The following is a 23,893-nucleotide window of genomic DNA, read 5'->3' as shown; positions in this document are numbered from 1 at the left end:
TGTTTAGGTAGATGCTTGTTTCCAAAGCTGCAGGCACAGTGTAAATCACATCAATGACAGATATCCTCCAATTTAGTATTTATATTTTTTCAGATTATAAAATTTAACACATCCATTATACTTTTCAGCCACTCTTTAGGCTAAAAGATTAATTATATTCTGCATCAATATAGACTGAGCAATGAATACCAAATCATTAAAATGTATATTCTTTCCCACTCAATCCTTATTCTAAATTCTTGTGTGCAGTGCAATAAACCCAGTGTAATAATCCTGGTAGGGAATAGTTTATCAGATGGGCACACAGGAAAGACAAGCACAGAGATTTGCTGGTTTCCTTGCACCGTACTAGCCAAAAACCTGTTACAATTTCTTGTGATGAAGTGTTTCAGGGCTTCATGTCTTTGATAGGTAAGTGTCTGTTTGTTGGTATGCCACTTATTATTCAGCAAAGACTGAAACATCAGGAATACTGAACAGGGACATTTGTGGATATATCACGAGTCAGTCACATTTCTTAGCCTCTTTGTCTTGCACTTCCAGCTACACAGTTTGTGTGGAGCATCTGCAAAAGAGCAGTGTGGATCAGCTTCGGAGCAGGTGGGTCCCCAAAAACTTCTGGCAAAAAAGGGTGGGATCTATTTGATGGGGACAACTGACCTGCACCCAGTTATAGGGATTTTTTTTTTTTTACAGTAAACCTTGAGATGAGTTTAAGAACACTTTCAGAAAAGTCCAAGCTAAACTTAAATATCATTGCATACAAAGAAACGCAGGTGATGAGTTTTCATGGGGCATCTTGAGTCATACCCACTAAGTTTCATGACATGGGGCTAAAGCAAAAGAGCAATGATGTTTCCACCAGTCCAATATTATTTTAATAAGCGGGTCACTTGCAAGGGATGGTTGATGGCCAAATGAGGAAAGGCTGTAGTTCAGTGGTAGAGCATCTACTTTGTATGCAGAAGGTCCCTGACAAATCTCTGGAATTTCCAGGCTCGGAGAGAAACTTGTCTGAAGTCCTGGAGAGCCAATCAGTGCAGACAGTGTAGAGAGTCAATGGTCTGATTCACTATAAGGCAGCTTCCTGTGTTCCTAAGTTATAGGTGTTGCTTGCATTGACTGTGGTGTTGAGTTCCAAGAAATGTAATTAAGCAGATGCAACCAATTGCTGTTCCGTTGTCACATACTGGGATCAAAGTTGGTTGCATCAAAAGGGGCTCCTTCTCTGCTTACCACAATGATGCAACCATTGCTCAGAGCAAATTCACATGTGCAGTCCTGAGACATGTACTGAGTTCCACCTGAAGCAAGCTGATGGGTAACACCTCCTGTGAGTGTAAATATAAGAACCTTAATGGTTTCTGCCATCATTAAGAAACCACTTAATCCAGTAGCATGACATGTGGCTAAATCTTAAGGGCTTAAAAATGTTAGTTTTATCTAATAATGCTCTGCAGCTCACCTATGTAACAAGCTCAGGGCAAAATATATCTTGGTGTGAATGACACTAGAAAAGAATTCACAAGGCAATCACAGATAGTAAAGATGTAGTCATTTTGCCAGGAAGTGATCTCACATTCCAAGAAAAGCAGAGGTTGTAATGCAAATGCAGACTATCTCTGAAATGAATAGAAGCTTTGACTGCCAAGCAAAAATGAAGTTCAAAGCTAGAAAATGGGATTGTCTTATCCTTCATAAGTTACTGCCAGAAAACAAAAAAGATACAGCAATTGCCTTCAACAGAATGAAACACACCTGTTGCTTATGAAAATGCAGCCCATATGTCGGCCACAATTTTTCTTTCTGTCTTGACTTACAAACAGCAATCAACCGAGCTTTCTTTAATCCTTCCAGTAATGTTGCTGTGTTAAAGTTGCTTCTGTATACTTCGCTTGCCAGTTGCTTATTTCAAGCAGAGGCAATAGGAGTGGGTTTAAGTCACAATCCAGGGAACGTTAAGCACAACTAAGGGCTTAACCACACTTAACTTTTGTCCCGCTCTTTGCAGGCGGGGTCTGCACTTTAACACTTCATGCCTGTGTTTTGTTTCATTGGGTTTTTTGCCTCAAGCTTGCTCTGTGAACACTCGCTCTTTAAAGCTGAATCGGAGCAAACATCAGTTTGGGTTTTCTGCATATTGATGTTTGCTCTGCTTGAACTCTAAAGAGTGGGTTTTCAGATAGAAAGCTCTGGAGCAAAAGGGGGGGCGGCACTTGGACATGGAGCTTTAAACTGTGGACCATGCCTGGAAAGAGCAGTGGAAGGATAAGTGTGGATAAGCCCTAAATCCCACTGAAGTCAATGGAACCCAATAATTGCATTGATGACAATGGCATTACTGCCTTCCTAACATTCTCTGGGACACTCTACACATAAATTCAGTGTTGTATTTTCTTCCCAAAACATTTTTTTTAATTACCGTAAAACATGAGAATGTTGATGGCTTAGCTATTTATATCTAGCAGATTTCTAGCTAGATGAAACAATATTTCCCCCCCATAGAATATGACAGAATTCCTTTAAAGCTTGTCAACACACATTGTGCCAGCTATTTTGGTTTAGACCATTTTCCAGCACAATGTTTGGATAGCCTTCAGAGATTAAAGTGAATTGCAGTTGTTTTTAGTTTAAAGAGATGGGTGGGGAAATCCTGAGCAAGACTGGTTTCCTGTGGCATATAGTGAGACACCTGAAAGATAGCACATGAAACTGAATTGTCTATCAAAAGAAAGAAGTGCTGGCAAAGTCAATCCAAATTAAATCCTACAATCCTCTTTTGCTTTTCATTTCTGATGGATTTTAAACATAAACTTTATTTCCTTAAGGAGTGGGGAATATTGGTGGCACGGCTGAACATAAAAATAAAATGATATTTGTTCATTTATTTGCAACATTTATATACTGCTTTTAATCACTGGTTTCAATGAGATATTGCATCTGACAGTGGAGCATGCCTCTCCCTTAAAAAGCAGTGGCAACCAGAGCTAAGCTGCCTTCATATGTCACCCCCAGCATATTCACATCCTCTATTATCTACACATAGGCTATAACTAGACTGGAGCAACTGCCTGGAAAACTTTTGATACATAAGAGATCAAACCCATGGTAGATTAAAAAGGAGACTCAGGAAATAACAGTGTGGTGAAGTCTCATAAAGAACACTGTAGCCCATTCAGTTCAAGAAACATGTTGACAAATAGACAATGATTCAGAAGAAAGTGACAAAGATACTAAAGACAAAGGAGACAAATATTTTTTTCATTTAATATGAAAGAAGAAAATCAAGGGGACAGTATGCTGACAGTACTAACGATGAGCAGCAGCCATTGTGTCACTCAAGCACCAGGTTTGGCTTATGTAATCCCAATCTTAACCTAGACAGCATCCTAAAAAGCAGAGACATCACCTTGCCAACAAAGGTCCATATAGTTAAAGCTATGGTTTTCCCAGTAGTGATGTATGGAAGTGAGAGCTGGACCATAAAGAAGGCTGATCGCCAAATAATTGATGCTTTCGAATTATGGTGCTGGAGGAGACTCCTGAGAGTCCCATGGACTGCAAGAAGATCAAACGCATCCATTCTTAAGGAAATCAGCCCTGAGTGCTCACTGGAAGGACAGATCCTGAAGCTGAGCCTCCAATACTTTGGCCACCTCATGAGAAGAGAAGACTCCCTGGAAAAGACCCTGATGTTGGTAAAGATGGAGGGCACAAGGAGAAGGGGACGACAAAGATCGAGATGGTTGGACAGTGTTCTCGAAGCTACCAGCATGAGTTTGACCAAACTGCGGGAGGCAGTGGAAGACAGAAATGCCTGGTGTGCTCTGGTCCATGGGGTCACGAAGAGTCGGACACGACTAAACAAGAACAACAATTCCAATCTCCCCCTTTGTTGGGAATTTACGTGTGGGCATACAAGCCGAGAGAATACCTCTGTTAGGGAGAAGCTCTGCAGAGGCTAGACTGCAGAAAGTGCTGCATCTCCATCTTCAGGAGTCATGCCCATGGCTGACTGGGTTATCGGCAATGAAAGACTGAAGGGGTGTAAGATCATGACAATGCTTTGTAGCTTTCTTTGGGCTATTTAATAAAACCTTTAGCCTTTAACCTTCACCCCATTTGGGTGTTCATTGTGTTCTGGATGTAAGAAAAACCACTGCACCTTTAACAATACAACTGTCATTATAATTAACTGTAGGTTGGGTTGCCCATTCTCTAGATCAGGTCCCAAGAGACTGCAATCTACTCCCAGTATTAAAAAAAACCTGGCAGTGATCTACCAATTGTTATTGAGGATTGACCAGAGTTGACTGAGCTTCTTTGAAGGGGGAATGACATAATTCGCTCACCTAAAACTCCACTGCTAAAAACTGCACGCAGCGCTAAAGCCAATCATCGTATTCCCAATCACCAACAGAAAATGCCAAACACTGCCCACTTGACGCAACAGAGGGACAGAGACAGGGGAGCGGGAGGACGGAGACATTAATTCCCCAGTTCTTTAAATTCTGTGATCGACCACGATCACCGGGGAGCTACCTGTCGATCGCAGTTGACCGGTTGAACATATCTGCTCTAGATGAATGGACAGACCAATAACCTGCATTAACATTTGTATGCATTTTCATGCATACTTCTCTTATGCATCTTATATGCAGTTTTGCCGCATAATCCATTTCCCCCCAAACAATATTCACTAATATAATGTATTCTGCTCATTAATTTCACATATGTACATATTTTTGCATGCATTTTTCCTGAACGCACAAATTGTTGTATGCATTTTTTGTTGGGGAACGGCAACATAAAACTCAGATTGCATTTTGGTTTGTATATTGGGTGTGAATTAGGTTCGTTTGCATTAAAATGAAAAACACATGAATTTCTCCCAATTCCTATTTAATACTGGCCACAACAATGGTGGTTTTGCTTCTCAGAATGGAATGGAATCAACGTCTCGTTGAAATAAATGGCAGATTTCCCAATACTTTTAATGGTTATGGATCACACCCAAGTTTTATTTGTTTGCTTGTTCATTTAAGCTCAGCATCCTTGTTAAACCCTTGAATTTTTGTTCTCCCTTTCATGGATTAGGGGGCAACCCCATGTAGATTCTTTCTCACGCTGACTGGGGAGCAAAGCACTTTTCTGTATAAAGATTGTATAGTGGCCCCCATTTTTGTTAAGAACCTTGCACATGACATACAAAGTAGCCTCTCTGTGATGAAAATAATTGTTCTTGGATAAACAAGGAGATTCTCAGAAAGTCCCAAGGCTATTGGCAGAAGATGTGTTGGCAGCTGTAAGAGAAAAATTTTATTGTGGTGCAAGGAACTGTAAGAGGAAATGAATCTGGGATTCTCTAAGTCCCAAACGTTATAAGCTTATGCTATATAAAATTGAGGTAAACATTCTTTATTGCCATGGCTATGTTATTACAAATCTCATTTGTTTGCATAGGGAGATATGCTGTATTTATTGTTTATTTATGTCCACTGTTTCTTACCATGCCTTTTCAAACAGGATATTCAAGGGGATTCCCCGCCCCCCAAAAAAGATGGAAGACAGAAATGTTTCACTAATTCTATGTGGGGTACAATAAACAGCTCTTCCCACAAAAGATAATCTAATTCTCAGTCTCAAAGAATACAGTCTTGAACACCTGGTTAAAGATGTGCTGACTTGGTTTTTTTTCAGTTCAATTTTACTCCTATTACTACAGATCGGGGTGGGGTAGGCTCTCATAATTGAGTTCACCAGTGACAAAGGCTGTGCATTGATTGTATACAGAGAAATGGAACTATAGAATATTATTAATATATCCCTAAACACCATACATTATTAAACAGTCGAAAAGAGCACAGAATACCTTTTGTTAGCTTAGCCACCATGCCATTATGCCATTGTGAAAGCCACCACTAAAATCAAATAGGCTGGTGGGGAAGCTTTCCAAACAACACAATATTCTGTGGGATAAAAATACCGTATTTTTCGCTCTATAACACGCACCCGACCATAACACACACGTAGTTTTTAGAGGAGGAAAATCCGTAGGCATGCCACCCGTAGGCATTCCCTCCATAACACGCACAGACATTTCCCCTTACTTTCTAGGAGGAAAAAAGTGAGTGTTATGGTGCAAAAAATACGGTAGTTTGGGGGCTGCTTCCCCTAAAATGCTTCTGTCTTGTAAGGCCATATTGCTATGTAAATGTGACTTTTAAGATTAAATCAAGTGTATTAGGCAGCTGAATCACTGCTTCATTCCATATTTGGGGTTATGTACCCAATTTCTTATGTACAATCTTGGGCTCCTTTCAGTTTTTGAGACCCCTAGCCATAATAAAAATTTAAAATGATGACAGTAACAGAAGGAAAATAGGGCATACACAAATCTTGCGCCACTAGAACCAACAAATTTTAATGAATATTTATTAATTTGCTATTATTTAGGTTAAAACTTCCCAAGGAAGCTTACATCAAAAAAGAAAATTAAATCAATACTACAATATTTCCAAACACACACACTCTCAATCAGAACCTCAAGAATACATCCAGCATTAAAGCATTAAAACAGCAGCAGTGAAAACAATGCAAAGCACCACACACAAAAAATTAAAACAGCCTGAAATAAAAAGGTATTTAAAGTATTGTCTGAAATCCCCCACTTTTGCTTACCCCTGCTGCCACCCCAGACTGTTGAGTGACCATAAAAAATGTGCAATTTGCTAAGCAACCTGTAAAAAATAACACTAACATCTATGTTTTAAGGAAATACTACGTACCTTTAGTTCAAGCTCAGGCTTGTCTGATGAAACAGCTCCAGCATGAAATCATCAGACTATGGAAATATAGTGTCTGCAACCTGAAATAAATGAGATCGAGAGGTAAGCACCTAACTGCTATCAATTATAGCAGCTAATAAAAATTAACCCAGTGAATTCCATTCCAAAGAGAAATAAACACATAAAGCAGTAGTTGACATTTTAAAAAAATGTATATTTATATTCAGGATCACCCATGGAAAAATATGATGCACATATGGTGACTTCGATTTCAACATCTTGCTTTCTTTGGCATTCCTCAGAGTTGTACTAGACTCATAGAAGGAATTGCCTTAATAAGTCCTATTTTCCCCAAACCCAAGCAAAGAATCAATTGGCCAATTTAAACCTTGACCTATTCCATTTCTATTCTCATCACTCCCTGCTTCTCAGTTATAAAGTACCCAATGGCTTTATAATAAATCTAATGTATGTGATGACAATGATATTGATTGATTGAATTTGTAACATATAAACCCATCAGGAATTTGCACAGGGTAGGCATAAATTACCTGTTCTCTTCTCCACTCCCCTGTCAGTAGTGAGCCAATATCATGCCATGTTGAATTAGGAAAAGGGATACCGTACTTATGTTGAAGTCCTCAGATTCAAGCCACAGAACACATTTATTTGTCTTGGGATGCTAAGGAAGAGCAAGAGAAAGAAACCATGTAGGCTGCCTTGAGCTTCTCAGAGAGAGGGTGGGATTAAAATGTATTAAACAGATGAGCAGAATTTCTCCAGATTAGCTACTATTCATCTGTCATGTTTCCTCTTCACACAATCATAATTTATGCATCTTGCGATGGGCAGTAATTTGCTACTAATTCTACCGTTATTGTTCCCTAAGAATAGTGATGAGGCTGAGGAGGAATCATTACTTTGCAATACTCCATGGTTTAGGGGAGTTTATCAGAACAATAAATATTAGAAGCTAGCCATCTTGCAAATTTGGCATCACTCAGAAATGGACATTTTATATTTTAGTTTTAGATTTCAGCAGCTTCATGTATAGAACTAATGCAGAGGGCAGAGATGAGTGCATCACATGCAGTTTGAATCACAGGAGGGGTGGCCAGATGCCAGCCTCTGCCCTCCCAATGTCTGAATTTTCAATCTAAGACAAATAATCCATCTGGACATCTTAAAGGGAAGGAAGGTGTATCCTAAGTGCTCTTCTCCAGCCAGTTGAAATTAACACTGAAATTGGATAGCTTTAAAGTCACCCGAATTATAAGGGAGGATGTTGAAAGGAATCAGCAAAATGCCTTCAAAACTATTTTTTCCTCTCTTGAACGTGGGTCTCAGTTGAGTATGTGAACCTTTCTTTATGCTGAGCTGACATTGGCTCCTCATGACCTCAGATCACAGTAGGTGTTAAGGAGCAGAGGTTTCTCCGGGAAGTTCAGGGGTGGTAGAAATATTTTGATTCTGCAGCTGAAGAAAGGCTGCCAGGATCTTGCAAGCAAGCAGCGGAATATTGTATTTGTTTTTATAGTGTGGTCATTATTTTTCTCACAATGTGGTTCCTGCAATCTTTGAAGTCTTTTGACTCCTTTAGTCTCTGGATAATGGCTGACATGGCTTGTTTGCTTATTCATGATGCTGTCTCTTTCGGGAGAGGGGTTTTTTTCTTTTGCTGCTGCTGGTGCTATATCCTGTTTTATACAATCCTTAGCCACAGCTAGCAAATAACAGCCAGGAAGCCATAAAACACTACTGAAGATCTTCCTTTCAGTTTCTGTAACTCAGTGATGGAAACCATCTGTGATAATTAAATAGAAGTGGACAAGGTTTGGAAGGTTTCTTGTGATTCGTTTCTGAGGGTCAATAGATACTGAATGTTTTTCCTTCACAGAGATGGCACCATAAAGGCAGGGAGGAGGATTGTATGTGTACTGTACTGCCACTTGTGAATTATTATTGTATGAGTCTTTATTTTACTATGAGTTTACAACCTGCATGTTGCTATCACTGGGGAAAGCCTGAGGAGAACTAACTCAACAGTGGGCCTTCTCAGTTATGGGCTGCATTCTCCTCAGAAATCCACTTGGCACCAACTTTTTGCTTACTTTTAGCAAACTGAAAACATGTATATTATCATCAGGCTTTTGATGAATAATATTTCTGGACCTTAAAATGTAGTTAATGGATGGTTTTTAACTGATTTAAATTTATTATTGTTTGTATTTATTCTTGTAACCTTCACCTGAGGTCAATGGAGAAAGGGTGAGATATAAATTATAAAAATAAATAAATACAACTCAGAAAAAAGCCTTTTTGTGGCATTCAGCAGCATCTCTGGTATCTAGTTGTGAAAAACAAACTTTTCAAACTACATTTCTCTAGAGAGCTATTATTTTATTGTTGGCATGCACGGTTGGCTTAAGAAGACTTGGCATCTCAACACAACATCATTGAAACAAAGAAAATGAAAGCTGCCAAGATGGAGCAGATCCTGTGGGGACCTAGAATGGCCCATTGCCTGCCTGGTGTGTCCTCGACTCCTGGATCTATGTCCAATTTCTCTTTACTTGTGGTAACAGTCACAAAATTCAATATACAATTATTCTATTGATTGCCAGCCGCTCAACTAAAGTCCTTAAGCAAAAACATCTTTAACAAATGTCTTAATAAAGCTAAAAGCATCTTTAATGATGTGAACCAACAGTTCCTGAAAAAATCCCTAGCATTACTCAGATGCAAGGATTAAGCATCAAACAAACAGAAACAGTTGCTATGTTGCTATTGTCTTTAATCCTTCTTGAAATGTTGGTGTTTGTTTTTCAGATGTTACATTATGACAATATTGCCTTCTTAGCAATAAATTACAAAGAAAAGCATTAATTCAATATAATGACTAATATAAGACCCCCAACCAGTGGTTTTTTTAAAATAAAAAAGCTTGTAATTCATGTTAAAATTTCATCTCAGCATGTGTAGACCACACAATGTGTCAGTGTTTGTTCTTTACATAAAATAAGGACCACCGGGGGATTTTAAATTGTGCACTAGTTGTAGAAAAATTACTTCTGCAGCAAATGTGAGGCAGACAGACAGACAGAGATTTTTGGCTGATCCAGTAGTCCATGGACAGGGACATCACTTAGGCTGCCAGAAAATGAATCTGCTAACTCAATTTTTATTCTTCAAATCATTCTATGTTTCTCAATATATTGCCCCTGCTGCACTGATTTCCCCACTCATTTTCCTCCATAATAGGCAGGCTGATCACTAATACATATATTCTGCTTCCAGACAAACCTAGAGACTCAAACAATTCTCAGGCAATGAATAAAAACATCTTAAATACAGTGTTCGGTTTAGCTCCAGAAAATGCACACCATGATATAACATAATAAATGGAGTTTTGGGACAATTTTAACATTATTTCCCCACCACCACCAGTTCCCAATATGAAGGCTGCCAAAAGGCACTCACTCATGTCAGCATTTCATGTCATGGGTTAAAACCTAAAAGCTTCTTAAGCCATGTGCCACCCATGTGCATGCATTGTCAGCATGCCAGTGTGGTTGCTGACACCACTGGAAACATACAGCATTGGTGCAAGGACCCTGCATACTATAAGCAATCATACGATATGAGAGCTTTTCAAAGTTTTATGCCCACTACATAGAGCCAACATGGATTGGTGCTTCTTGATCAGCCTCTACAAACCTCCACCCACAAAACTTTTTATTCTTGTCTTAATCATGGTTAAATGAAAAGAGGACATAAGACAACAGTATCCTTTGGGAGCAAAAGCACTTTATAATATGAAGAGGATCATCTGGGCTTCCTATTGTACTGCGTTTTTGCTCCCAATGCATCTTTTTACAAACATTAAAAGAATAATGGAAAGTTTTGTACAATGACTGTAGTAGTGGAACTCTATGTTGAAATCTTGGTAACAGTGGCTTCACATACAGGTTTTGTGCTCATTTAAATGGGCTCAACTTGTGGCTGATTTGGACAGTCATCAAATTATCTTATTGCTAAACTTGCTGGCCCTCTAGTACCCAAGTTCTTCTCTCGCCTCTCAAAAGTACCGTATTTTTCGCACCATAGGACGCACTTTTTCCCTCCTAAAAAGCAAGGGGAAATGTGTGTGCGTCCTATGGAGGAAATGCAGGGGGGAGGCAGGCGGGAAAAGCCCCCAAGAGCCGCACACAAGCTCCGTGCGCTCTTGCGGGCTTTTCCACAGGAGGTAGAAGGGACTGACTGGCCGCATCAGTCCCTTCTACCACCTCGTAGAAAAGCCCACAGGAGCCATGCACCCTTTAAAGAGCACACTGCTTCTGCCAGCTTTTGAGAGAGGTGAGGGAATTCCCCCACCTCCCAGGAAAGCCAGGAAAAGCCGCACACTCTTTAAAGGGGTTGCACGGATTCTGCGGGCTTTTGCGAGAGGTGAGGGAATTCCCCCACCTCCCAGAAAAGCCAGGGGAAGCCGCGCACTCTTTAAAGGGGTTGCGCGGCTTCTGCGGGAGGTGGGGGAATTCCCCCACCTCCCGCAAAAGCAGGACGAAGGTCTGGGAGAATCGCACAGGCTGCCTGCAGCCTGTCCGCTGCTCCCAGAGCTGGGGGGAGGGGAATCATATTTTTCCCCTTGATTTCCCCCTCTGAAAACTAGGTGCGCCCTATGGTCAGGTGCGCCCTATGGTGCAAAAAATACGGTAACTAAAATCTGATTTAAATTGTAATTTCCAGATCTTTCCAACAAGTAGACAGCATCATGAGTTTAACTATAGTAATGATTTATTCAGCACATCTCCAAACTTATCACAACCTTAAGGATGTGCTGAGCAAGGAAATAAAGAATTATGTGTTGGAAATACAATTTTGCTACCAGCTTGCAATTCAAGTTTTACTCCTCCTGATTTACAGAGGGTCAATCCTAGAAAAATATTGTGGAGTGGGCTCCCACAACTACCACTGATAATCACATAGGTCACAAAGGTATAAACACATGTATGACCCTCATTCAACTGGGCACTGACTAATCCAGTTTGTTTTCTCCAAAACCAGCTCTGATCTCATTCATTTAAATGGGAATTGCATATTAGGCAACATTTATAGGCAGTGTTCTTCCCCTGTCACTCAGTAAACAATCTTGTACTTGTATACAAATTAAAGAATGCATCCTCTGCCATGCAATGTGAATGAGCAAGAAAATCCAGTAAGATACCAAAATCATAGAAGAAGAAAAAGAATAAGCACTTATATTTTTGCTCTATTTCCTCTCTACCACCATGGCTCTGATTGAAAGACACATAGCCATTGTCCCCTGAAGTCCTTAGGGTTTCTTTTTCTTATATAAGCCTGACTTTTGATTGGCAGATGTGTTTGCATATATCACACACACACACACACACACACACACACGCTCACTTAATGTGAGGGATGGAGTTCATAGCACTGGCCTAGTAGTCTGTTATTTTTTCCTGTGGAGACTGCACATATCACTCCTCTAACATATGTAATGCCTTGTGGCATAGATATCTCCATACATTTTTGTGGGTGGAAAAAAAGCCACCAACTCATCCTACTTTTACTAACGTGAGCCCAATGGATGTCCTGGGCTGCCTCCCACAATTATCTAGTTCAAGTACCTAGTTCTGCAACAACACAATAGTTCTAGCTGCAGTCTCAGAAAGATTATTTGGAGGAGGGACAGAATCCAACTGAGGGAGACATGCTGAGAAAAAGACAGTGAAAGTCAGATGAGCTTCTAGCAGTACTCAGGGCCAAGGTTATGTCCTAAGATATGTGCCCTAACTCAGTATTTGCTAGTCCCATGCCTTCCAGATGTTGCGGAAGGGCACTGGGTTGGTGAAGGGTACCCTTACCCATTTCATCTTAAGCAGTAGCTATCACATAGGAATTCAGACACAGATGGATAGCTAAGTGCATCCCACACATTTACATGGCTGCTACTGAGTGGGAGATAATTTATGGTGATTAGTACAAACTGCGAATGGGAATTGTTCTGAGAAAAAATACTTGCTCTTCTTGTGGGCTCTTGCCACTTACGTCAGTGTGGAAAAGATAACATTAATCTGCAATGATTTTACTACATACTTTTGCACTTTAAGATTTTGCATTTATTCCCAGAGGGTGCAGAATGTTTGATCTGGGAAAAAACTGCAAATTAAAAGGATCACTTTTGAATGATTCAATTGGACTTCAAAATCAGATGTTCAATTCAAAGCATACATATTTTACTGCCATAACTTTTTAAAATGAAAGGGAAAAGAAACTGCTAGAATTCACTTCAGATTACAGTGGTACCTCGGGTTACATACGCTTCAGGTTACAGACTCTGCTAACCTAGAAATAGTACCTCGGATTAAGAACTTTGCTTCAGGGTGAGAACAGAAATCGTGCTCCAGCGGCGCAGCAGCAGCAGGAGGCCCCATTAGCTAAAGTGGTGCTTCAGGTTAAGAACAGTTTCAGGTTAAGAACGGACCTCCAGAACGAATTATGTACTTAACCCAAGGTACCACTGTACATGGGTATGGTAACTGTGAGCACTTGATAGTAGCAGATGCGGATGAACAGCAGGCCAGAACCAGAATCTATTACACAGGAACATAAATGAGCTCCAGCAACTCCTGTATAACTGGTGAATATGGGACTCTGGTTTGAAATTGTGGCATAACTAGTCAGAACAAAAGAATGCTAATACTGTATGCTGAATGCTGTCGGTCTTTGCCATCTAAGTCACCAGGAACTACATTGTGATAAATACCCTGAAATAAGGATAGAAAATGTAGTGTTCTGAATCTTAGATATGTAGGATGCAGTTTGCTCAAGCCCTGCATGCTTACAATGATGATATTGCCCATCAGTACTGTCAGGGCTGCTTCCAGGTCCCAGCTCACAGAGGACCACGCTAGCCGGCAGTAATGTACAAAAGTCTTTATTGAGTTACAGTTTCCATTTCCAAGCCGCAGCGCGCAGCTCTACGTCTTAGAAGCTAGACCGGCGAAGCTCCGTCTGAGTCTCCGCCTCCTGTACACCAACTTAATACTCTAGCCTTACTCCACCTCTTCCGTCTTTCCTTCCTCCTCTGGGTCCCTCTGCCCCCCGTGGTCTCTTCCTTCCTGGACTCTTCTGACGCTGACCCCCCGGACTCTTCTCCCTCCTTGCGGCGGGCTTTAGGACCTGGCTCCCTATCCGGGCTGCTTACTGTGCCGCCTTCCTGTGCATTTGAACTTGGCGCGCGCGCCCAGCCTTCAACCTTCCTCTTGACCGTTTCCTCGCTCCCCGATGGAGGTGTGGCCAATCCTGACTCATGCCCTCCCGCTTGCGGCGAGCCGCCTGATCCCGATACCTGGGACCCCTCCCCTCTACTGCGCTCTGGTGGGGAAGCTGGTCCCGATTTCCAACTGCTGCTCTCTGAGTCCCCTCTGGTCCCTTCTTCCTGGGGTGTCCCCCTAGGTGCCCCCCTTGCTCTGACCACTGGCGCCCCTTTCTGTGAATCTTCCGATTCACTGGAAAGACTCAGAGATCTCGGGCCGCTGTCATCGCTCATATTTCCTTCGGATTCCTCCCCCTCGCTCTCTGTTTCCTCCCTTTCCTGTGCCTCTGCTCCTGAACCCCTGACAAGTACTAAATACAAATTGCACACCAAGCAAAGCATTTTTCCTCAATTTAAGAAAACAAGGGAAAATGTGGGTGAAAATAGAATTGCTGTTGCAGTGTATGAGTCCCATTAATTACCCAAACCAACTGCTGTCAAAACGCGTTGGGTTCCTCCACACACACACACACACACACACACACACACACATTTGGAGCCTTCTTGGCCTTCATTCAGTCTGTCAACCTACTAGCAATAGAGACACATGAATCTGTCAAAACAGCTCAGAGAACTTCTGTATGGACTTTGCCCCCCTCAGCAGTCAGAAGGTTCCTGTGCCTAAAATAACTTGATCAAGTATGCCAAGTGTAAGCATTAGAATTGACTTTTAAAATGCATTCTATAATTTGTATATGATGGGAGCTTGTCTATCACTTTAGAAACATTCAGCTTTCAATAACAGAGTGGGGGTGGCAAAGGAAGAGCACAGTAATTCTATTAAGCTTTTAACTTGTCACAAACCCCTGCCAACATGCTCTGCAAAGTAATATAATTATATTTCATCCTATGGGCCAAAGTGTACTCCAGCTAACTGCACAATCCAAACCAAATCTACTCAGAAGTCAGATTGAATTCCCAGGTAAGTGTGGTTAGCATTGCAGCCTAAGCCAGACTGAACTAATTTAGAGTATTACGTAGAGTTTATTTCAGATTTCAATTCTTTGTACACAACCACCAACCCTTGAACAGAATCTGTCTTCTCTCATGGCACTCGTCAGTTACTATATTTGATGTTATAGGCCAGGCAGCAACACAATGTGAAGAGGCCAGTATTTTCAGAATAATCATGAGGCAGAATATCAATGCCTAAAATGAAGTTTATTTACCTGCTCACTGTTAACGTTACTTGATTAGATATTTATAGGGTCTGGCCTGGCAGTTCCCCCACCCCCCTTCACAGAGCTACAATTCCCAGCCTCCTTAACAAACAGCAGCTCCCAGGATTCTGCGGGATGTAAAACACAGGAGCAGTCAATTACAACGTTCCTAGAGTGTACATGTGTAGACATGAGGAGGGATGTTTGTCCAGCCAGCAGGTGAACTTCCTGGGACAGACTTCCTCCGCAGAGGATTTTGGATTTTGACCCAAATGCTCTCACTTTGGCTTTGAGGTTCTAAATCTTGGATCTCTTCACAGGTATACACATCCCTGACATATAACGCCACTCCTCCTCCTTTCTTGTCTGGCCTGTTTTTCTGAAATAGATTGTATCCCCCCATTATTACATTCCAATCGTGGGACTTATCCCACTAGGTTTCAGTGATGCCTATTATGTCATATTTAGTTTGCTGTACCAAGAGCTCAAGCTCATCTTGTTTATTTCCCATGCTTTGCGCATTAGTGTACAGACACTGAAGTCCATTAATCATTCCCCCATGTCTCTTATTTAAGGATTTTTTCCTCCCACCACTAGGTCTGCGTGCTGTTTGCTCCATTTGGTCTATGACATTTGGATGCTCATCTTCATCAATTGATAGACTCCTACCTTCAGGAGCACTGTCTCCCTCCCCCACATTAGTCAGTTTAAAGCCCTCCTGATGAGGTTTCTGAGATTTTTGGCAAAAACATTTCTTCCAACCATTGTGAGGTGCAGCCCATCACTTGCCAGAAGTCCATCTTCAAGAAACTGCAGTCCGTGATCTAAGAATCCAGACCGTTCCTGTTTACACCATTTGCGAAGCCAGCTGTTCACTTCCACTATTTTTCCCTCTTTCCCTGGGCCACGTCATTCAACTGGGAGAACAGATGAGATGACAATTTGTGCATTTAATTGCTTCAATTTCCTGCCAGAGCCTCGTAGTCTCTTTTGATCTTCTGGAGGCTATTGCTTGCAGTGCCATTGGTTCCCACATGAACCAAGAGGAAGGGGTATTTGTCAGTGGGTTTTATGATTCCTTGCAGTTGTTCAGTTACATCTTGGATCTTAGCCCCGGGGAGACAGCACACTTCCCGAGACATCTTGTCAGGCCCACAGATCACTGCTTCTGTTCCCCTCAGTAGGGAATCCCCTATCACCACTACATGCTTCCTCTTAGGTTTGGTCGGGGTTCTTCCGTAAGCTGTCCGTTCCAAGGTCGCCTGCACATTCCCCGAGGACTGACTTTGCTGCTCGTCTTCATATACCTGATCGACTGTAATGAGGGAGAGATCCTCAAATGGAGTCTGCTCTTCGTCTTCCATGCTAGGGGAGAGGACCTCAAAGCGATTGTGTATTTCTAAACAATCAGAGCGAACCCTGGACCTCCTACTTCTTTGAGTCACGTTTCTCCATATATCTGGCTCCTGTGTTGGTGAACTAGCCTCCTTCTCAGGGGAGTCCCCTGTCTCCTCCTTGGTGGAGACGGTGTGCTCTGTTGCTTCCAAGAAGAGCTCCAGCTCTCTAATTCTTTGGAGCATAGCTACACGTTCCTCCAGTTGCTGGACTTTGTCTTTTAAGAGGGCAATCAACATGCAATTGCTGCAGGTAAAGCTGCCTGCAACCTTTGGCAAGATGGCAAACATTGCGCAGGAACCGCAGGCGACTGCAGCTGTTCCCTCCCCCTCCATCTTGAGAACGTGTCGTTGGGGGTGGCTACAGCAGTCCTCCATCATAAAAAGCGTGAAGACAGGACAAATAACTCCCCCCACAAAAAAACCTAGGTCTCCCCCAACAAACGTTTGAGACTAGTTCCCCTAAATCTAAAAGATGGATCAAACTACGCGCGCCGCTGCCCTGCAAGCTCTGATAAGCTCCTCCCACAGCTAATCACCTGCCTCAACAGAAACCCTGCCCCCTCTGACCTTTGCACAGGGAGAGCAGCTAATCAGCCACAAAGAAACACACAGACACAAGAAAACTCTTTTTGCTCCTTCTTCAACTGCTGCCCTGCAAGCTCTGATAAGCTCCTCCCACAGCTAATCACCTGCCTCAACAGAAACCCTGCCCCCTCTGAACTTTGCACAGGGAGAGCAGCTAATCAGCCACAAAGAAACACACACACACACACACACACACACACACAAGAAAACCCTTTTTGCTCCTTCTTCAACTGCTGCCCTGCAAGCTCTGATGCAAGATGTGGATTATCCTTTAGGCTATCATCCAGAATGGTAACAGCAAAATCTGCATTGCCATAGCTCTTGGGATCACAGTAACATAACAAGCTGCCCAGCACTGATTCAGACCAGGGATCCATCTCATCCTCTACTGTTGACACAGACTGGCAGTAGTTCTCCAAGGTTTCAGGAAGGAGTCTTTCCTGAGTCAACCTGGAGATGCCATGGACTGAGCATGGAATCTGCCTTTGAAGAGTAAAGCAAGTGCTGTAACTCAGGGCTATAACCCTTCTTCATAAATATTGCAATGCTGCTTGCAGAAAAACTGAAGGGACAGAAAGAGTGATTTGCATATTTTAAATTTGGCCAAGATGGGTTTTTTAAATAGCTAACAGTTATTAATCATTTAGTAAATGGAAGTAGGTCTACACCACACGTATTACAAAGAACTCCTTGCTGCACAAACTGATCTCAGTTGTATATGCTCACTGCCCCTTGCGGCACAGCAAGTTTAAATGAGATGCATCCTGCCGCTGGTTTCAGAGCTTTGCATCAATTTTCAGCTTTTTGTTATACCAATCCCAGAGAGAAATATCACAAACCCACGGTAATTTAGGCCACTCCATGTGCAGTATGAACATAGTGCAAGCAAGTAGGAGCGAGAAACAAAAACGTATAGAAAAATATATCCTCTGCCGCAGGTATTGTGAGAAGCATGAAAATCTTATTACGTTTGGGTGTGAGGAATCAACAGGAAGGAGAATGCACCACCTTGCCATGAGTTTTTCCTTTAAAACAAAAATATGACTGTGTTGAGAGGGTTTTGTTCTTCCTGCTTATTAGAAGTAACCTACACTATGAGCAGAAAATCCACAACACGGGGTGGAGGAAGATCCTGTCTGAGCTGGGAAGAAATGAATAAGAAATATGCATTGCCAAGCCATTTAAAATAAAACTTCTAGAGCCTCTTTAAATTGTAACATCTTGAGTAAAGAAAAGTGCTGAATTATGTAAAAGCAGGCAGGGGGCCAACATCTGGCAACAGTAAAATTGTTTTGGAGGCGAGCAGTTTCCATCCAGCATGGAGACCCGGGTCCACGCAGCACAGGATAACGGATCTATGAAGATGTACAAGAGCTCTGGTTGCCAGAAGGATACCCTGGGCTTTGAGTGAAAATTTTTCTGTCATTTGATCTCCTAACACAGCCAGCTGAGATGAGTTATGCTTCCCCCCACCAGGAACCTCGAAAGAATTGTTCAAACCATACACTCATTCCTGCTGAATTGGAAACAAATGCCACAGCCGCACTGTTGGGCTTTGAAATCAAATTCACCCCAGCTCTTCCTAAACTTCTGTGAAGGAAACAAAGCTCTTTCCTGTGTCTGCCACTTTAGTCTCCATGGACAGGCCTCCTTTCTGCTGTGCCCCTCATCTCCTCCGCCACCACTAGCAGATTGCAATCTTTCATTCCAGAAGGCCACATCACAGACTTGCCCCATGTGTTAACTATACTCTGTTTGCCGCCATTAGGTCATGCCATTGGGAATGGAGTCTCCTAATTAAGCCCAGAGTATGGGGAACAAGTAGACTCCTCAAGACTGCACTGATCATGCTGCTGATTCTTATTCCGCTGCTTCTCTCCCCTGCAGGAAAGTAAACCTGATTTACTAGCTGCAGCGTTCATGCCAGGGGACTCATACACTCATTGAGCTGTACCTAAGCATTGGGTACATGAACCATATATGTAGTAGCTATGGGTAATAGCAATGCACCCTGCTCTGAGAGCCTGACTGCTAGAAACCACTGGCTTTCCCAGTATCCATGCAAATGGCGGCTGCTCCATTAGGATGAATGGGGCATTGCCTCACAAGCCTCAGCCTTCCCCTGCCGGCCTGCCTTCTTACAGCCAGTCTATGGAGTGTGGTGGCTGGGAGTTTCCTCCTTCTTAGTCTCAGTGTTGTCCTTGTAGAACTCAGCAGGGAGAAGGAGAAAATGCTAAAATTGGATTGCTTTCCTTGTCATTGGCTCTGGCTCCACCTGCTTTGGGGCTCCCCGCCTTCTTCCCCAGCAGTCCCTTTGGGCAGTAAGCCACCAACGAACCACACCAGCACTTGGCAATAGGCTGGCTACAATAACCTTTTATGTGGTGGAACCCCAACTTTGGAACACCCTTCCCAAGGAGATAGGGTGCTACTATTACACTCTTTCCGCTGCATGTTCTTATTTGTCCAGCCATTTAGGTGCTTTTTAATCTAGCCTGCTTTTTGTTTACTCCACCCTGGAGTAAGGGATAAAGGATGGCTACGAAATATTTGAAACACATAAAGCAATCTCTGTCCCAACAAGGGCCAGTCTTACATTAAGTAGGGGAAAAACACCTCAGGGAGTGATGGTAAGTTGTTGGGGGGGGGGGCAGAGCTGTACATCCCACACACCCTGTCCTGCAACTCCTATGCTAGCCTGGTGCCCTGAAAGGCAGTGGAGGGGGCTGCCCTGTCAGCAGTACTGAAGTAAGATTCAACTGCCATTACATCTGTGGAGTGGTGAGACAGGCATCATCTTGTCTACCTCGGGTAGAACAATATCTTGCACCAGCCACAGTCTCAGCTATGGGCTATCTCAAGAGTTTGCAAGCTTAATGCAATAGATAGTGTTGCATGCCAGCCCACTATCTGAGAGGTGCAAAATTCCAGGGGTTCCAGGCATTTACCCAGGGTTCAGGTTTCCTTCCGGAAATGAGACACAGCCGAGACTGTGGTGTCTTTATAATAATGGTTTATTTACCCAAATATACAGCCTGAGCCTATGATGGAGGGGTTCACAGCATTAACACCCCAAAGGGGTCTTGTTTCTTCCATAGCCGCAGACTTAGATTAAAGCAGAAATCAAACTTAGATTAAAGCATCTCAAATGTTACTCTGACTCTCTCCTGCTTGTTGCTTTACTTCTAGGTCACATCACTGCAACTCAGCTATAAACTCTGGCTTCGTTCTTCTAACTAATGGTGTGCTGGGGGAGGGGCCATACCCATTTGCCATCTCACAGAGCCCATTTCCTTTGTTTTCCTTAATGACCCATCACCCAGGCCTCAACACCTCGACACCGTAAACTAGCTTGGCTTATAGTCGAGCACTTGCTGGATCCAGGGGTTAGAACAGGGGTCTGCAACCTTTAAGACAAAAAGAGCCACTTGGACCCGTTTCCGAAGAAAAAAACAACCCGGGAGCCGCAAAACCATTGCGACATTTAAAGCATGCGCGCCGCTGCCCTCCGATCTGACAGCGGGCGGGAAGGTGACGTTGGGACGGTGTGTGACTAACGCACGCACCGCCCCCATGCGACGTCACAGCCAGTACAGCGCCCGCCACAGTGGGGAGTGTCGGGGCGCACAATGCGCCTCCTCCCCTCGCTAGTATCCACCCCGGAGCCACGGCAAAGGTGTAAAAGAGCCACATGCGGCTCCGGAGCCGCGGGTTGCAGACCCCTGGGTTAGAAGAATCTCACATTCAGCCAACTTCCTCCCCCATTCTCCCAAACCCCCTCCTAACAATACACACACACACACACAGAGAGAGAGAGAGAGAGAGAGAGAGAGAGAGAGAGAGAGAGAGAGAAATTGTCTGTTGTCTGGTTCCCGATGTAAAGGAACAGGTTTTTGTCTATGTTTGGATACAACTGGATGTGAATCAAGATTTTAACCACCGATTTCAAAACTGCACTGATTTTTTATTTTTTATTTATTAGAATTCTCAAGCAACGCCATGTACAAGGCTGCTTGTGTGTGTGCTGTGCAAAGCAGCAGTTGCATGATCTGTTGGGCATTATGGAACAATGGAAAGAAAGAACAATAAAATTTATGTAAGTGAGAATAGGGACATTGTTCCTAGCATGACCATAATACTCATGGTCTCCCATCAACCTAGAACTGCAGGAGAACAAAGATCTTAGAGGACCTCTTCTCAGAAATCAGCATGATGTCTGGCATTATTTACAATTTATTCCAGAGTTCATTTACAAAAAACACAGTTGGTTCCTGTTAAGTCAATAGTGGGATAGCTTCACAGACATTTAAATGTAGAAGAATCCTTGCTGGCATCTCTACATGAGTCCTTGACTTTCAGTGCTTTTTGGAAATAAGAAATGGCCAGGAAACATTCAAATGTAGAATATCAAAGCTACTCTATTGTAGGTTAAACATCTGCTGAAAAACTGACTTTGTTATTTAACTTTTATTAAGAAAAACACCCTACGTTAGTGAATACATTTGTCAATAGGTCTTCTTTCCCAACTGTGCTCTAAATTGTTAGACAGAATTCCACAGTGAATAGGAAGACACACAAGGCACAGTCTGTGCAACAACATAAGACTAACCACACAGGTTCTTTCAGAGTTAACAAGCACATAGAATTGCAGATGCTTATCTGAACCATATCCAAACTTTCCAAAGCCCTTAAGACTGGTAAATTGGGCATGAAATCTCATGAGGCTTTCAAGCAAGATTTCATGGACTTCCTGCTTGCAGCCAGAAGTACAACAATAATGAGAATGGGATACATCAGCAATTTGTTTTAATGATTCTAGTTAAAAAGCAAACAGGTGAGCAGCTGTATGTTCTTCTTTGCTTCAAAAAGTATTATATTAGCCATATTCCTGTGCATGTATTGCTGAGTCTGGCACAACTGCACTGGCTATCAGTTAGTTCCCAGGCTCAATTCAAAGTGCTGTTTTTGACCTATAAAGCCTTATACAGCTCAGAACCCCAGCAGCTCAGGAACCACCTCTCCCCACATAAATCAACTTGGACCCTGCAGTCATCATCTGAAGCCCTTTTGTGACAACATGAGAACCAGCTTTTTAAATCATGCCCCCCTCCCTCTGTTTGTGGAATGTTCTCCCCAGGGAGATATGGTTGGTGCCCCTCTCATCTATCCTTGGGCAAGACTTTTATCACAATGGGGTCATTCACGTCCGATTGGTCTGTGTGCTTGACACATTAACTTCTGCTCATTCCCAGTCATGGATATTCATTGTGATACCACTGTTTGGAAAATATATCAGTGGATTTTTATAGAAAGTGTCTAGAACATTAAAAAGGACTTTGATAAACTTGCTGCTCCATACCCAGACTTAACCCTAATTTGGTCTCAGCTGTTGGAAAGGCGTTGCTGGTGTGCTTGCCCTGACCTGGTAGCTATTAACAGATAGTGATATGGCACCCTGCCATCACCTTTGACCAGGAGGTCTTGTTCTGTAGCAACAGGGTACACCTTTCCAATGCTGGCATGATATCTGGTTGAATGGTATTACAGAGGGCATCAGGGATTGGTTGCAGGTGTGAGGGTGTTGGTGGTGAGCCGTTTGGGCTCAAGTGGCAGGCATTGGGTAAAGCAATTGGGTGTGGATCCTGTCCAATGCCCAGACGTGGGATTGGGCCATGCCACCACCCCAATGGGGACTCCTCGGGGTGCCCCTATTTGATGTAAGTTATAGGGCTCCCCTAGTGGTGGTTTACCCTTAGTTGGACTCCCTGCAGATGGCGGCAGTTGAGATAATAGCCTGGCTTCACCCAATGCCTAAGCCAAACAGCTCACATCTGTAACCCATAAAGTTGTAGCCTATTTGATCCCATAAACCTAAATACTCGTGTCCGTCTGTTTATTAATCTCTAGGGAACTGCGAGTCAAGGGCCTTGGCACGCAAGCCTGCTCACCTTTGACAGTGGGCAGTGTTGCAGCCAGGCATCCGGGTCCCTGCTGTGATCCGGCTTAGGGGCGGGGGCATGACGCCCACTTGTGCCAACCCCAGCTGTGTCACCGGCACTGGGCAGAGCCATGCCAAGAATGGCTCTGCTGGCCAATCATTGCCATCAAGAGGCGTGGCCATGGAAGATTTAACCGCGGTGCAGCCTGGCAGTCTCCTCTCTCGTACCTTTTCGCCAGATCTCCCAACCCACCTGCAGATATTCTACTAGCACTTGTGCAAGAGTTCACAAAAAAGCAGCACTAATACAGTTCTCCTTTCCCACATGGTTCTTTGGAGCCAAGCCATTATCTTATCACTTGCGAATTGAATAATGATAACATCCAGACAACCATTATCACAAGCTTGACAAATTTGGCATTTATTTGACTGTCATATATAATTTTGATGCCTGTTATTTTTCTAACATTAACCATGATGTCTTCCTTATGTAACTGAATTATTCTGTTTATTCCTATCGTCCTATACCATACATGCCTAAGACAATGTTTGCTTCTTCATGCCTTCTACATTTCCCTTACATTGTTTTTGCTGTTGCTCTCCTTGGTGTTGTTCCTACTTAAACATGTAATTAAAATGTGTTGTTGTTGTTTTTTTAAGAAAGAAAGAAAAAAGATACTATATTA

The 23,893-nt window shown here is 42.8% G+C and overlaps 1 long non-coding RNA gene across 1 annotated transcript in view; it reads right to left on the bottom strand.

Moving 5' to 3' along the window:
- Positions 1-224: 224 nt before the first annotated feature.
- Positions 225-23,893, bottom strand: part of LOC310714030 — a 61,047-nt gene continuing 37,378 nt past the window's right edge. Inside the window, exons 2-3 of the long non-coding RNA XR_014529535.1 lie at positions 6,789-6,868; positions 225-1,331 (exon numbers count right to left, since the gene is read on the bottom strand). This is a non-coding gene — a long non-coding RNA (uncharacterized lncRNA). The remainder of the gene's footprint in view (positions 1,332-6,788; positions 6,869-23,893) is intronic.

Source organism: Podarcis liolepis, assembly GCF_965112155.1.
Source record: "Podarcis liolepis genome assembly, chromosome: 8".
In the NCBI taxonomy this organism is placed as follows: Eukaryota; Metazoa; Chordata; class Lepidosauria; order Squamata; family Lacertidae; genus Podarcis; species Podarcis liolepis.
The sequence above is the reverse complement of the archived record's forward strand: the minus strand, read 5'-3'. Positions and strand labels throughout refer to the sequence as shown.